Source organism: Chenopodium album, chromosome 11 (genome assembly GCF_948465745.1).
Source record: "Chenopodium album chromosome 11, dcCheAlbu1.1, whole genome shotgun sequence".
Classification (NCBI taxonomy): domain Eukaryota; kingdom Viridiplantae; phylum Streptophyta; class Magnoliopsida; order Caryophyllales; family Amaranthaceae; genus Chenopodium; species Chenopodium album.
This window is the reverse complement of record NC_137844.1, coordinates 42,297,434-42,314,460: the sequence shown is the minus strand read 5'-3', so window position 1 is coordinate 42,314,460 and position 17,027 is coordinate 42,297,434.

Here is a 17,027-nt window from a genome sequence, read left to right as displayed (position 1 = left end):
AAATGCTAAGTATAGAGAAACAAAAGTTGTATTAATTAAAAGCAAGCCGCTCAAAACAAGGTGGCGAAAATTAAATTTACACAAGACCGCTCAAACAGGCGCCCGAATCCTAAATTGTTCAAAGAAACGAAATGAAGCAAGAAAAATCTAAGTACTAAAAGCTTTAAAAAATTGCTGCTGGAGGACCTGGGCTCTTTACTCAGCCGGCTTATCACCTTTGGCAGGCTCCTCTAAGGCCGACTCCTTCTCGGCCGCAGCATCGGTAGGCTCCCCCTTGGCCGCCTCCCCTTCGCCGGTTGGCTCGGCCAAAGCATACATCGGCTCTCCCTTGGCCTCCTCCCCTTCGCTAGTTGGCTCGGCCTCGTCCTCCTCCTCATCATCGTCTTCCTTGTCTTCAGAGTCAGATGAAGTAACTTCAAGTTCTGGAGGAGGTTGACCAGCCTTCTCGGCCTCCTCCTTGAGGCTGACGTACTCCAGACACTTAGTGAAGCGCTCCTGATGATAAGCAGTCGTCCCTTACAGGCTCATCAGCTGGAAGGCCTCGAAGAAATGACTCTTAAGTCTCTCCTCGGCATTGGAAGATCTCCGTTGCACTAGGCGGTCGAGGAGCCTTCAGCTTCTCAGATAAGTCAACCACGGACTAGTTCAGCTCGTCCACTTGGAGCTTGAGGGATGCCGCCTCATCTTGGGCGGACTTGAGGGCCTCCTAGGACGAGGATAATTTGGCTTTCAGTTTCTCGAATGCCTCAAAGCCCTCCATCCACTGAGAGGCATTAGAGACCGCCTCGTCACTCCACCTAGAGCGCCTGCTTTGCCAGCTCCTCTTTCTCAAGGGCCTGCCCTATCTTGACGATGTCCTTAGTTTGCCGAGCAGGCTTGTTGGACAAGGCCTTGAGGGTCGTCTCATAATGAACCTTCAGGAGGGCGACGTTGCCGGTGTTTGCGTCCTCTGCCCTCCTAATTTAGGCCCAGGCCTTCTTGATCTTCTCGTTCTCCTTGTCCTTCCACTCTCGGAAGGCGCAGAGACAAAGGAAGAGCTACATTCGGACGAATAAAAGTTAGCAAGCATGAAAAGAGCAAAATGTTCTAAGTAAAAATCAAAGGCGGCCGCAAAAGGTGAAAATTAAACTACCTCGGCACTGCAGTTGATCATGGGGCTGAGGAAGCCATCGTTAATCCCGCGGAACTTGTCCCGCTGCTCTGAGGGACGGCCCGATGCATGGCCTCCCTCATAACCTTTTGGTCCGTGCCTGTAAACGACTGCCCGGGTAGTTTCATGTTCATCTCCTCGGCAATATTTGTACATGGCCAAGAAAAGTGTTAGAGTGAGCAAGATAAGCTCGCAAAAAAGACAAGTAAAAGATCATGTCAAGAACCGTACCATTCGAGAAAGATGGTGGTGTGGGAAGGTTGAAAGCAGGAGGAGGTACAGGTTCGTCCCCACCTTCGTCTTGGCGACCGAGTTGATCCTCGACCGATTGAGATGCAGCCGTCTGCCAATCAGATTTTTTCACTAACTCGACATGCGGAGTCGAGGCTGGGCCGGTTGGTTTTTCCGGGGTCGACTTACCCCCATCGTCTGCACATACGTACTTTTTGTGGATCGACTCACTAATCTGATCCACGGACTTAGAGACCCCACTAGGTTACAGCTGGGGTGGCTCTCCTTGGGACTGCTTGTCCGCGACTTCGTCTTGGCTGCCTGAATGGAAGGCGTCCCTTTAGAAGCAATACTCTTTTGAGATTTGGACGCCTTCCCATCCTTAAAAGCAGAGGCCGGCTGCTTCCTTTTCGACCTTGGGGTGGGAGTGGCCAAGTGAAAGAAAGCAATTTGAAGTTAAGTAAATCTAAAATAAGCGTCCGAGCATGAGTAGGAAGGAAGCCCCTTTTAGATTCCTAAAGGACTTCTCTCCCAATCTACCAGCTCGGCAAAAAAAAAAAAAAAAAAAAAAAAAAAGAGAGAGAGAGAAAAGAAGCAGACGGCCAGTACCTCCTTGGTCTGCTTGTACAGCTGCTGGTGGGCCTTGTACCGATCTAAGTCTAGCTCGGACATGTCCACATCCCCCTTTTGCTTTGAGTCCAGCATTGCTAGTGCTTCGTCTGCGTAAGAAAAGGGAAAAAAGTTAGAAAAATTTTGACACAATTTACTTGTAAGTGGCAAAGTTACGAGTTTCCACCTTGGGGAAGGATTCGGTAAAGGTCGCATGCCGACGTAAATACTGGGTCCCTGAGCCAGCTAGACAAGGGAATCCAGTTCTTAGGCACGGCCACCGACTTACCGCCCCTAGTCATCCTCCTGACTCCAAAGTAGTCAAGTTGTTACGCGTAGTCAGGATGGACGGGTAGCTTGTACAGTCGGTGCTGCCCTCAGCCAAGCTGGATGGGTGTAGCGTTAAACCTATTCATCCGCAAGTTGAACTCCACATTCTTTGTTTTCATGCGGTAGAAATGGTTCTTCCAGTCACGCCACTTGGATGCCCGACCCATCACCACCAGGTAGTCCTTAGTTGTAACACCCCCAATTCACTAACTAATAATAAAGAACAATAATAGGAAAAATAAACAACCTTTAAATAAAACTGCGGAAGCATACACCTAAATCGGAGGTATTACCGCCACACTCGACAACCTGTCAAGTGTTAAGGCTTACAAAATCCCAACTGTACAACTCAATAAATCTAGGTGAGCTATTTATACAACTTTACAAACTTGTTATATCAAACTAATCGAAACACTTGAGCTCCTTTAGCTACGATCACTTGATCAACCCCAGTGTTACAATCTTGACTACTCACCAGTAAAGACAAATTCCAAAAAAGATCGTCGCAGGGCCACCATAAGAAAAAGACATGGCCGCAAACACAAGTAGCATAACAAACAAACACACACACGTCAGCAAAAAGCTGAGTAATCACTACATATCAGAATACAAAGAATAATATAATAATTAACATTACTAGCTCAATTAAACAATGTAGTTCAAAACTACATTACACAATGTACTCTGAAAATAACCTTTGTCAACTCAACCTCAAATAATAATACAAAGCTTTACTCAACTCATTTGTCTCATAAATGTGCCACGCTCTTTGTTTTATACCTAGCCTTGGACATGGATAATTCGAATAACTAACCAACAAGTATAAAACTTGAATACTCTCAATAATCAGAAAAACAACTTAAACCAGACCACAAATGGGTCAATTCTCACTGTAGGGGACCATAGAAAAATATAAATAAAGATTATACCTCATTCTTAACTGATGATTATCATCCTCTTACCAATATGCCAAGGACTAAGGTAATAAACGCCGAGCCTCAAACCAGGAATATAATAATCATTCTCAACCTTTTGATCTCATACTCGATAATATCTATTAGTTTTAAAACTTTTCGAACTCTAAAATGAAAAAATAATGAGATTAGAAAAGTTATTTAATAAATGAAAGTAAACAATTTTTTTTTATAAAATATATAATATAAAATCGTAAAATATTTGGGTATTACATTAGTGGTGCACAATATGAACCAGCCGTCCATCCCCGAGTCCAGGCGGACCATGGAGTACATCTCGCAAAATACAGGGACGTTCGGCTTAAAATCGTGCCTGATGCACGTCACCAAGTACCCAAAGATGTTTAACCGACTGTTCGGCATCAGCTGGAAGAGGGCAATGTTGTACTCGTCCAGGAGCTCTTGGACGAACGGGTGAAGAGGAAAGCGGAGTCCCACTTCTAGGGCAGCGCGGTACACGCTAAATGATTGCTGACGCGGCCACTCATCCTCCCAGGCGGCCACTGAATGAGAGCTCTTCGGTGCCTTGAGCTCATATCTCTCTCCCAGCATAAGGAAGGTCTTGAACTCCTCCAACACATCATTGAGGAATCCTAAGGTCGTGTCCCCGACTGGATAGACATGCGGATCTTTAAAATTGTACGCATTGGCCTCCTCACCGGCCTCCTCGGCCTCTTGATTTTCTGCCTCCCCTTCATCAGGGTGGGGGCGACCTCAAACTCTAAGGACAACACATTGTCCAATTTAGCAGTCTCGGCCGAGCTCCTAGCCTTAGAGCTCCGGACGCCTTCGGAGATAGAAACTCTCTTTGGTACTAAGGGTCCTTTGCCCTTATCCTTCCTCCTGGCGTCCATCTGATTTCCAAGAGGACCGCTGTGAGAAGGCAGGTCGGCCGCTTCAGCAATCACTATGCCAGTCCTAGGCCCGGCCGACCTGGTAGTTTGTGATGGGGGTAGTTCAGAAATTCGGGCGGACGCCCCAACATTCGCCTGAGAAGATGATTGAGGTTCTTTCAAGATTGCAACTTGGTCGGATCTATGACCGAGTTGGCAAATTGGGGAAAGCGAAGGCCCGGAGTCTGCCTGGACGCTTCTCTAGCAAAAGACACACATTTCCTCCTCTGGCGCTCTTCGAATGAGGTGGTCACTTCGACCACCGAGCATTCGCTGCCACTGACTGTGGCGGTGTTTGTGTTGGTGTTTGTGGTGGTAGCAGTCTCCCCATCCGTGTTACTCGGATCATAGGGGACCCTTGGGTTTACCAGACTGCTGTCTGGATTTCTAGCGGTGTACTTGTCGTACGTCTGCATGGTCCGAGCCATTTGCGACTGCAGGGACAGAGAAGAATAGGGGATGTGAGTTGGTACGCACTAAAAATGGATCCACTCCACGAGGGAGACGACTCGTCCACGTCCACTCTAGACTCCTCAGTCCTAGGCGAACGACCGGCCTCATGAGGAGAAACGGACAAAGCCGAGTGTTGAGCCAAATTTAAAAATAAAAATGAAAGACAAAACAAAATAAAAGAGGAGAAAAAAGGGGTAGGCGGTTACCTTTGTCCGTGTAGAAAACTTGGGAAAGTCTTGAAGGTTGACCGCTAAACTCAAAAACTCTGACCGGAAACCTCAAATGTACGGCGGAGCTCTTGAAGATTTAGGGAAGAAACACTTTCTCTCTCTAAAAAGCTCTGACTTCTCTCTAAAATTCTCAAAGTTCCAAATTAACAAAATAAAGTCAAACATCCTATATTTATAGGCAAAATTTATGGGGGCAAAATAGTAAATCCGTCTTTCCCGCCCAAGAATTCAAACGATTACTTTTTGAAAAAGTTAACCTAGAATTCAAATGGTTAAAAACCAATTACATCACTTCAAGAAGAAGGGAATGCGAAGGGCTAACGGCACGTCAAAATAGACAGCCAGGTTAGCAGGATCCAAACCGTCATCCCGATATCCCGGACAACAGGTGTCCTCCCTAAAAAGATAGTCGGCTTGCTGCGTCTGACTAACCTCAAGACCCAGAAGTGTCCAATAGAGGAATTACAGGCGAACTAGATAGAGTTCGGCTCAAGGGGAAATCCCTAGATAAGACAGACGGTACTGTCCACATACCAAAGAAACACTCAAAACTTCTGTGAATACTCGGACATATCCGGACGAGTAGAAAATCAGAGGAGGCGGCCCGTAGAGTACGAGCCACACCCTCTGATGGGAAAATTTTTAGGATAAAAATGATTGTGATTGGGCCACGTGTCACTATAGGAAGATGACACGTACGCAAGCCCTACAAAGAGCACCTGAAAAAGAGAGAAAATGGCCTCCTTAAATCAGGAGGCCCAAATCCCGAGAAAATGGCCTCCTTACACCCCTTAAGAACACGTGTCCATGCCTGATTGCGCCGCCAATCAAAAAACGTCATTCTAGGGTAATAACCCTAAAAAGCACAGATCCCCATCCCTATAAATAGCTAATCATTTATGGTGGGAAGGGTGGGATTGCGACCTAACATTTAATAGAGCATTAAAACAGGTCAAAATTCTCTCTACTTTCTCTCTCTAGTTTTTCCAATATCTGATTACTAACTTAACCGTCGAAGGCGAATATTCCGGCAACAAAATATTCGTGTTTTGCAGATGTCTGAGCCGTCTATCCAAAGGACGCGACCAGTGTCGCAGGGGAGATCACAAAAATACTTGAAACAGTAACTACTTGGATGATTTCATTATAATTGGTTTAACATTTTAAAGGTTGGGCTTTCCTTATTTAAGGTTTGTCACTCAAAGCAATTGGTAAGACAACACCCAATAGTATCTCTTTATATATAAGTATATATTATTAAACATGTGTTTGTTTGCTTTGATGATGTTAAAAAAAAAAGGAAAAATTGTTATTATTAATCCCAACTTTAGGCCATTTACTTCAATTAATCCCAACTATCGATTATTCCTAAATAATCCCAACTTTAGGGTGTATTTTCTTTCATTAGACCCAAATCAGTCAACATAAGTCAATGACCTGTTATACCAGGTTATTGGACACGTGTCAACCCATTATTTGTCCAAAAAAAATCAAAGTTTTAAAAATAAAATCAAAAAATGAAAAAAAAAATTAATTAAATCACCCTAGCCAGCCCCAACGCCAACACCACCGGCTACCCTAACCCAACCCCTCACACGAAACCACCTTCTCTTCCTCCTAGAAACCGACCCCAACCCAGCCCCACCACCACTTCAACCACCGTCAACAATCGCTCATAGCACTAATCGAAATTGACAGCCCTACAAATCGCAGCAATAAGCATAAATTCTACATAATCTAACGGCCACGATTTTTTTGGTGATGATAGATTAATGGTGAATATTGATGGTGATGCTGAAACGAAAGAGGAAGCAGGGGAGGACGTTTGGATATTAGGATTTGCAATTTGTTTTGCGGGTTGTGGTGTTTTCGGCGAAGAGGAAGTGGGGGTACAAAGTTTTTTGCAATAAAGATAAATTTCTAGATCTGATTCCATACATAAGTTTCATAAAAAAAAATTTAAAAAAAAAATAAAAAAAAGAAACATGGAATTAAAAAAAACAAAAATTAAATAAAAAATTATAAAATATCAGAATTAGATCTAAAAATAGGCGAAATAAATGAAAAAATAAAAAAGAACGACGGTTACAATATTTTAAAAAAATACAAAACTCACCTAGACATTAGATCTTGAAACTCTCACATGATTAAGTAAAAAAGATTATGTTTTAAAACAATGATGAGAGAGAGAAATAAGAAATGAGAGGAACGAGAGAGAAGAAACAAGGGGGAAGCGAGAGAAAGAGATGAGAGAATCAAAGAGAGGAGAGAGAAAGAGAAAAGGGGGCGTGAAGGAAAAGGGGGGGTATAAGGGTGGCTTTTATATTAGGGTTGTGAGAGGAGTTAAATGGGCCGGATATTGAAGTTGGGTCAGCTTAGGGAAGCTTATTTTAATTTCTTATATAACATTTACCGACTGAAAACCAGTCGGTAATTACCGACTAATTAGAAAAACGGTCAGTATTTACCGACTACTTAGTAAATCAGTCGCTAAATACCGACTGTTTTAAGAAATCGGCCGGTAATTAGCGACCGATTTACAAAATAGTCGGTAAATTTCGACCATTATAGAAATCAGTCGATAAATGTTATTTTACTGACTAAAATTATATCCGTCGGTAAAATCAGTCAGTAAAAACGTGATTTTTTGTAGTATAGAGTAATTTTTAACCTAAACATTTGCCCCTCAATGGGGTAACGTGGTTGTGCACGTGGCACTCGTGACACTTGTCAGGTGCGTGGCTAGGGGACAATTATTTTAATCGTTCACCTTCCTCTAATTTTACAGATCTGCTTGGTTTGCCTCTACAAATAGGATTTTTCACCCTCACCTCACTGCTTACATTTTCAAAAAGTCTGGAGAGAGAATTTGAGAGCTTTTGTAGAGAGAGATTTGACCAAGCCACCGTATGTGATCTCCGCTTGTTAATAGTCGTCCAACACTTCACAAATTTCAAGCTTATTTATTTTTCAAGGTAACCGTCTCTCTCCATTTTTTTCTATATTGTATCTTTCGTCTATATCATTTTCCTTTGCATTGTTTCAAATGGTTTCACAAACACATACGACACGGCCTAGGGTAGCTGTCAACAGGTTTTTAGGGATTTTGGGGAGGTGAGAGTCGAGGTGGGGGAGGAGGAGATGAGTTGGTCGCCGACATCGGGAGAGTGGGTCTCTATGCTGATAGGAAAACGAGGTGGCGTCGATGGATGGTAGGGGGCTGGCTACTGGTGTGGACTAGTGAGGGAGGGTGGTATAGGTTTTTTTTTAAATAATTTAATTGTTAAAAAATTGAAAAAACTTACCATGGTTAATAAATTTAACAGCAATTTTTCTGTGTGGCTGGCCATACTGTGTGGTAGGGGGTTACTTATTCAAGGATTACTTGTAAGGGTTACTTATTAAGGAACTACTTACCAGGGGTTACTTGTAGGGTTACTTATTCAGGGGTACTTGTAGGGATTATTTAATCAAATGGTTAGCGCATTTTCTATGTAAGAGTAATTTTTGACCGACCAGGTAACCTTTAATTAGTAACCCCTATAATTTACCCCTACAAACGAGTAACCCTTGAATAAGTAACTCTACAAAGCTACATCTCTACAAGTAACCTCTGACCAAACGGTAACCCTCTATAAGTAACCCCGGCCACATGGTGTGGCCAACCACATACAAAAAATTGTGTAATATTAAGGAAAACATTTATTCTCTTTGGTAATCAATAATACAAGGTTGCCAAAGATTATGCTCCCTGCGTGTTTTAATAAGTGTTACAATTTGACGCGCACATAGTTTTAGGCAATTTAGTTGACTTAAGTAAAATAAGAGGCAAGTGGGGTAGTTTGAGTATTAAAAAATTGTAAAAAAAAGATAGCAAGGTTAATACTTTATTGAAAAGTAATGAATGTGAAAGGAAAGATATAATACAAAAAGTAGTAGTGGGTTTGGGTGGAGACCATGAGAGAAGAGAGATATAACATTTAAATGTAGTTTTTTGCCAAAAAAAGGAAGTGTTACACTTATTAAAACACGGCCGGATTCCCTAAGTGTAACACTTATTAAAACACGAAGGAAGTAGATATTTTGCAATTCACCAAAGAGAAATATTAAAGGCTCGATATGTGTCAACTATGTGTAATACAATATATATATGTATATTCACACAATTCGTAAATTTATATATGATTTCCGTTTCAGACTATTTACAATGATTAGGCATTTTCTACTCCCACTTTTTGTCAAATCATTACAAATAATATGAAAATGGAGGTAGTATAATTTTAATATAAATTTTTTCGTTTCAAATCTTATTAACTAAATTATATTTGAACTTTAATATTCATGCATTGCATAGGCTTACAATTAGTATATATATTAAGAAAAAATTTCGGGAATAATCCGACCTTTCTCATCCACCTAAAATAATCACACCTTTCGATTATTTTTTAATAATCCGACCTTTATACCTGTTGGCATTGTTCGAAGAGTGCCTACTTGAACATGTTGTGAATATGGTTGGCACTCATAGAAAGTGGGAATTGACATATACGATTAGGGATAAAGCAAAGTAGAGAGCCGCCAACAAGTTTTTAAGGAACTTGTAAACTGTTAACGTATCATTTAAGGCAACCACGATAAGGGACAACGATAGACACATCAATAATGATTGACCCGTAAAGATTACACTCCATTTATAATCCATGAGAGTACTAACTCCCTATGGCTCGGAACCACGAAAGGATAATCGGGGATAATGGTATGAAGTGAGTCATGGAGTCACATTCGCCCATATTGGCCTCTATTATATTCTTATTAAGAAAAGTATTTCCTGCGATCTCAAAGGCATGTAAACAAAGATTCAATTTGCTCCAAACTATAATTATGCTAAATTGGTTAAATATTTATGCAACACATAATTTTAAAATATGGTGATCACTACAATTCAACAACAAGATTAAAAAGGAACCTAAGTCGGTCGTCCAAATTATCCTATTAGGAGTTATATTCAATTACATATTATCTTTAAACATGCAATAGGTGATCAACAATAACAATAGAATAAACATCAACATTGGAATCAATTTAACCATAATATCGTTAGTCAAATCAAATAATAATAAACCTAATCATGATACTAGCAATAAGAATAAAAATATAAATCATAAATAAATTGTTAGTAACTTCAATAAAAATATAAATCAAATTAAATTTAAACTAAATTAAAAGTAGAGTTGATTTGGTCCAAACCCTTAGTAAATTATACCTTTCACGCCTTGGTTTAAGTATGGAACATCGGGTGTTTTATGGACTCCAGGGAGTGCTTAAGGGATGCATGGTGTGATTAGGAGAATAGGTTTAAGGCTTAGAATGTGAGAGAGAGAGAGAAATGAGAATGTGTGTTGGTTCATAAGAGAGAAAGAGATAGTTATTTGGTGCCCTAAAACTGATGAAATCACCTTCGTACTTGTAGAGAAAATATGAGGGGTGAGGTACAGAACCCTGGAATTGAAGGTGTCGCGGAACAAAACACTAAAAAATTGTTGTGTTACGGTATTTCTATCGTGTCGCAATATTTTTCCAGTTTTTACGCGTTTTTAAAACTTCGATAACTTTTCATCCGTAACTCAGAATAATGCATTTAATATATCATTGGAAATATCATTAAGCTTTCCAACCCAATTGGAATCAGGTAAAAATCTTTTGTTAGTTTATAAGATATGGCTGTTTTAGTGAAAAGGTGTCGGTTTTGGGCCGAGTGTAGACACCTGATTGTGTCTCCCCAAAGACCAAACCCGGTGATGAATATCTTTCACGTCATTGATTATCGAACGAGGTGAAATGTGAAAAATCTTGTGATGCGGTCGTTTTAATAAAAATACTTCTTTATGTTTTCGAAAATATTTCTTTTTGCACTCTATTTATGGAAAATGTCCAATCCAATTTATTTTGTCCATGATAATGGTCCAATAATGGTGTATTTGGATGGGGTTTGAAAAGAGCTTTCCAACGATATATTATAAGCCCAATTCTGATGAATAATGAGGAAGTTATGGCCAAAATACTAAATCAGGCCTGAAATGAGTTTTATATACGGTCCAATGATCAAGTGGAGGGTCCATTAATTATTATTCCTAAAATTATTAGAATTGACTTTACTCTATTAGAATATCTAGAAGGTTTCTTTAAGTTCTAGTGGGATTAGGATTAATAATTATATTTTTTAGAAAATAAAGAATTTTATTTAGAATAAAACAAGTGTTTTAAAAGATTAAATCTGATTTTAAAGGATAAGTACGGACGTTAATTAGTCTAGTTTAATTAGATTAAGAACTCCGTACAGTTTTAAATTAACGCGTTCACCATCGCAAAACGACAGCTTCATCGCGCCGCAATGGACACTGTCGCGCCGCGATGGAAGTAGTTTTACTCCGAATCGAATTAGATCTTTTCTGATCGTTTCGGAACTATTTTCTCTATAAATAGGGTCTTTATTCCCCGTTTTCAAATAACCAACCATCATCAACAATCATCTAATTCTATTCTCTCTCTCAAAGCTAGAAACTTATTCTTTCTCCCTCTTTCTAAGCCTAGCCTTTTTACAAACACAATACCGCATTCACGAGTTCTAGACACACCTAACCAAGCTCGAAGTTGCCTCGCCCTAGACGTGAAAGGTTGATAATTTCTGAGGAATGGTCCCAAATCTTATTCCAATTCTTTGATTAGATTTATTGTTTGATATTTTCCTTGAAGTTACTAACGTGTGTATTGTTTTGATAGAAAGAGATACAAGGCAACAAAGTAAGTTGTTTTATTGTTTTATTTCTATAGAAAGCATGCTTAGATTATTTTAATTCGTAGTATCATGTTAGGATGCTTTTATTGCTTTCTAGTATCATGTTTAGGTTGCTTCCTTCTTTCTTCTATCATATTAGTATCATGTTAGGGTTAAAGCTTTGATTTTTAATGTTTAGTGACATGCTAGGATTTTTTATTAATCTTGTTAGTATCATGCCTAGGATCTTGCTAATATTATGCTTTGATGAGATTGTTATTGTGATGATGATTGTTATTATTATTATTATTATGTTGCTTGATATATATATTATTGTTATTTGCTTGATCACGCCCTCTCTTGCAGGATTAAAGGGAACTTGTACTTGTAATCACGCTTAATAACCTAATTAATAATTTTATTTAGGCTAATATGATTTTAATTCAAGTGATCACCAATATTAGTTTTGTTTGTGCATTAATATTCAACCAACATAGATTAAACAGGTTTAGGATTAATATAATGATTGTATGTTAGTCATAAAGCGCACATGAATATGAGAAGAATAAAGTAGAGGCCTATTTAGGGCAGGTTCAATCTCTTTTAGGTTGGATTTGTACCTTCATCCCCGAATATCCAGTTATGGTTCAGGACCACTATGGAGTTAGCGATCTCATGGATCGTGAAGGGGTGTAACCTTCACCCTGTGAACGGTTTACAAGTTCCTAAAACTTGTCGGCGAATCTTTTGCTCTAGCTTCCTTCCCTTTGGACGCCACCATACTTAAGTGTATGATCACAGTGGGGCTCAAGTGTGGGATGCTTGAAATATTCCCTACATGGAGTTTAGTGCATGTTTTGCTCATATGTTCTTCATTTTAAATCGAAATTGGGCTTATGATATAACGTTGGAAAGCTTATTTCAAGGCCTATCCAACCAAAAAATATTTGGAATAAAATTATAGGGCCAAAAAATCAGTTAAGCTCGGTTTTGTAATGTGGACACGAAAACAGGAAAATAAGTTATGGTTTGGGGAAATGGGCTAAGAAATTGATTGGTTTATGAAATGTAATGGATTGAAAATGGATTTAAGCACTCCAAATATCAAATACTCAACCCGACCAATAATGGCGGTGAAAGGTTAATCATCATTGGGTTTGGTTTTGGGAAGACATTTTTAGATGTCTACAATACCCAATTCGTTAAAAATGGTCCTTACCGGTCATGTAACTTGTTATAACAAGTAACTTGACACGTGTCGACCTGTAATTTATCAAAAAATAAAAATAAAATAATTTTTTATAAAAAAAGATAATTTTTTGTAAATAAAAAAAAAATTATTTACAAAACCACCCACAGCCCAAGCGGCCTTTCCCCGCCGCCTGACTCCCCTGCCCCATGGCATCGGCCACCCAGACCCCCAAGCCAAGCGCTAGCGCCAGCGCTGGCCCCGCGACTGATTTCCCTCCCATAAGCTGATGCGTGGTAATCTAGGTCGTTGAAATCTAAAGCACCACCAATCAAACAATTAAAAAAATCAAACTTATTCCTAGTATAGGACAAGTCCGAGTCAAACCACGAGGAATGAGGGGGAGAATGCTATAGCATATGATAAAGCTACTTCAAAGAATGAGAGGTAAATTAGAGTGTAACTAAGGTTTCAATCAACTAAACAATGAAGAAAATCAATATGATAAACACTAGGGATTAAGGTTCCACATGCAAGCTCAATGATCATGCCAATCGATGAAGAACTCAATTGATTCAAACGTTGCAAGGGACAAACAATAGTTGCAAACAATGACTAACAAGGAAAATCACGCTCAAATTCAACCAATTAAAGCAATTCTCAAATCAAGGGTTCATGTCATTGAAAATTGCTATGCAATCTAGATTAATCATCTAGGTTGATCACTCCTAATCAAATTAATCACATGCACAACTATGTCAACCAATTTAATTACATCAATTCAACCAATCAAGAATCATCAACTAGCAAAGATCATCAATCAAGCATGCTTCCCCTTCTCCCTAGCTGCTAATCTACTCACTAGACATAATGAAATTGAAATACAAAGCAAATTGAATCACAAATATCATCATTTCAAGCTTAATCAAAAAGAAGATCAAATTCAAACAAATTCTCAAACCAAAGATCAACAATCAAATCAAACATTCAAGAATTAAAGGAAGAATCAAGCAATATTAAATTTAAGGGAAGAAATTCTCACTAATTTTCATTGATTAAGGAAGAAATCCAAGCTTAATGAAGTAATTTGAAGTACAAATCAAGTAATCAAGTGTTTCTCTCTCTAGTAAATCTGGAAAAATGTCTCTAGTACTAGAAAAAACATCATCCCCAAAAAAAGGAAAGGTCAAGGGGTATAAATAGTAAAACAAACATATGGGGACGGAAGGTGACGGTGCGCGCGCACAGGGGGGGCCTGCGCGCACGCACCCTTGCTGCACTCTTGCGGCGCGCGGCTCCTCATCTGCTAGCTCGTGGCCCCTTGCGTGAAGCTTCAATCCTAGCGCTCTCATGCATCCCTATAGTCGTTGCTCTCATGTGATGCCCGCAAGGAGGGCAACATTGAAAACTTCATTTTTGCGCGTTCATGATCAAGACATGCGATGATGGTGATGTACGAGAGCGCCAAAGCCAAAAGTGGGAGCTTGTCTCTTAACTTGCACATATGCCAACCAAATAATGCGAAAGCTTGTCCCAAGCATCCAAAAGACTTGGAAAGCCTTCCAAAACGAATCCCGAGGCCGAGAAAGTCCTGTAAGAAGGAAAGTAGAGCAAGTAAAAAGGAAAAGATGAAAGTACCCTTAAAATGCAAGAAATTGCAAAGTAAAGGGAATGAAGGAACTAAATCATAAAAGATCAAAACTAAAGCATTATTTGAAGATAAAAGCTATAAAATATAAGAAAAACGTCCCAAAATGGTACCATATGAGTGCCATAAATGACACTCAAATTCCCCCAAGCTAAACTTTTGCTCGTCCTCGAGCAAAGAAAAAGTTAGAAAAAGGAATAAGAAAGCAAATGACACTCACAAGATTGCTTATTCAAACAAGAGAGAAAAGAGAAGGAGATTGAGAATGTACACGAACTCACTATCGTAGGAATCACGGTTGTTTTTATCTACAACAAGCCCTTTAAACCCCAAAGTCGCCAATGAGGACGAGTGAGGTCTCGTAAGGGTTTCCAAAAGAGATTATCCCATAACTCTCAAAGTAAAACGAGGAAAAGCACAAAAAGGAGAAAAGAGAAAGTTAAAACCAAAAGGAAGAAAAATGCTTTCACAATGGACCTTTGCAAATAGACAAAACACAAGTAGATACCAAGCTTTCTAAACAAACAAGGGTAAGCACGTTCCAAGTTATCCAAGGTTGATAGAAACATAATGGATGCTAAGCATAGAGAATTAGAGACTTCATCCTCCCCCCTAGTCCCCTCCAAGACGGTCCTCGTTCTGCCCATAGCTTTTAAATCACCCCTTAGCTAGCGCCTCATGATTCCTCGAAGGAACCGGAAAAAGATTCATTTTGAGGAGTAATAGGGTTATCCCGACATCTCGACTATGCACTCTCTCTCCATAGGGTTGAAAACTATCTCCCTCCACCGAGTAAACGACCTAACATCTTTAAAATCCATGGGTCTTTATTAAGGTTGTAATGACATGGTCACTAGTAGAAAAAGAGAAATTGGCACCGGTTCAAACCCCCACAAACCCACCGGTTTGAACCGCTGAGTTTGTGGGGGGTGCCAATTCCTCCACATATGCCACCGGTTCAAAACCGGTGGGAAAAAGAGCTTTTGGCACCGGTTAACCGGTGGCATATTGTTGTTATTAGCACCGGCTAACCAGTGCCATTACTGTCCAAAAAAAAAAAAAATTTAAAATTTTTAAAAAGTCGATTTTCTGTCAAAAATTCAAAATAATCTCCCATATTATCTGTCAAATTAATGTCCAAATTTCTTTTATAAAATTAATGTCCAAATTTTTATTTAAAATTAATGTCCAATTTTTTTTTTTAATTAATGTCCAAATTTTTTTTTTTAATTTATGTCCAAATTTTTTTCTTAAGTATCAAACACCTACACCACCACCTTAACCCACCAATCCCACCCACCATCCGCTCTACCTTAACCCACCAATCCCACCCACCAACACCAAACCCGCCTACCAGAACCCACATGCACCCAGAACCCACGACCCACGGCCCACCCACATCCCACCATACCCCACCTGCACCGAACCCAACTACCACCCATCTTAAACCACCCAACTAACCCAAATTTGTCACCCTACCCATGAAAAATACCCACCACAAACCATCCAACACTACCAAAAACCACCACAAATCGTCCAACACCACAAAAAACCACCACAAACCATCCAACACCACCAACAACCACCACCCCCGAAATTCACCACTACCCTCGAAATTCACCAACACCCTCGAAATTCCACCAAAAATCTCAAAAAAAAAAGTAAGAAAAACATAACTTACCTCGAATTTCACCAACACCCCCGAAATTTGCTTGAATTTGGGTTATAAAGGTCAAATTCGACCATGAAAACTCTAGATCTACAGTTTTCATGGTCGAATTTGACTAGAAAACCCTTGGCAACGATGGTTAGTGGCGGCGGCGGTGGTCGAAAGAGGGGAAGAGGAGGGAGGAGTAGACGAAAGAGGAAGAGGAAGAGGAGAGGGGAAGAGGAGGAAGGAGGAGACGAGAGAAGAAAGGAACGAAGGAGGAGATCAGAGAGAATGAGGAGAGAGAATAGGGGACAGAGAAAATGAGGGAGGAGAGAGAGGACGAGCAGGAGAGAGAGAGAGGAATGTTAGGGTTAGGAGTTTATAAAGGGGGGGCGGTTTTTTTTTTTAAAAAGAAAGCCACCGGTTCAACCCACCCCACAAAATCCCGCCCATTTTCCCCTATTTTTTCCCACCGGTTCAACCCGAACCGGTGGCCATTTGGCGGTGCCAATTTCTATTTTTCTACTAGTGGGTTAAGGGTAAAGGCGGGGAAAAATTTGAAAATTTGGTGGCAAATCCTAAGTGAAGCAAAAGAGTGGCCAACTCTAAAAAGAAACACACTCAAGAAGTCACCACATAACAAACAAAAATACCGATTAATGCCATCTCCCCCAAGCTTATTCATCACTACTACACAATATATATAAGAACGAACTAACGTTCCCCCCCCCCCCAAGCTTGAACAAAGCATTGTCCTCAATGCGTAGAATAGGGAAGGAAACGAAACAAACTTGAAACATTTTGAGGTTTTTGGTTTTTCACTTTTTTTTTCCTTTTTTTTCTTTTTTTAATTTTTTAATTGAATAATGCACATAATCACACTTATTTCACGTC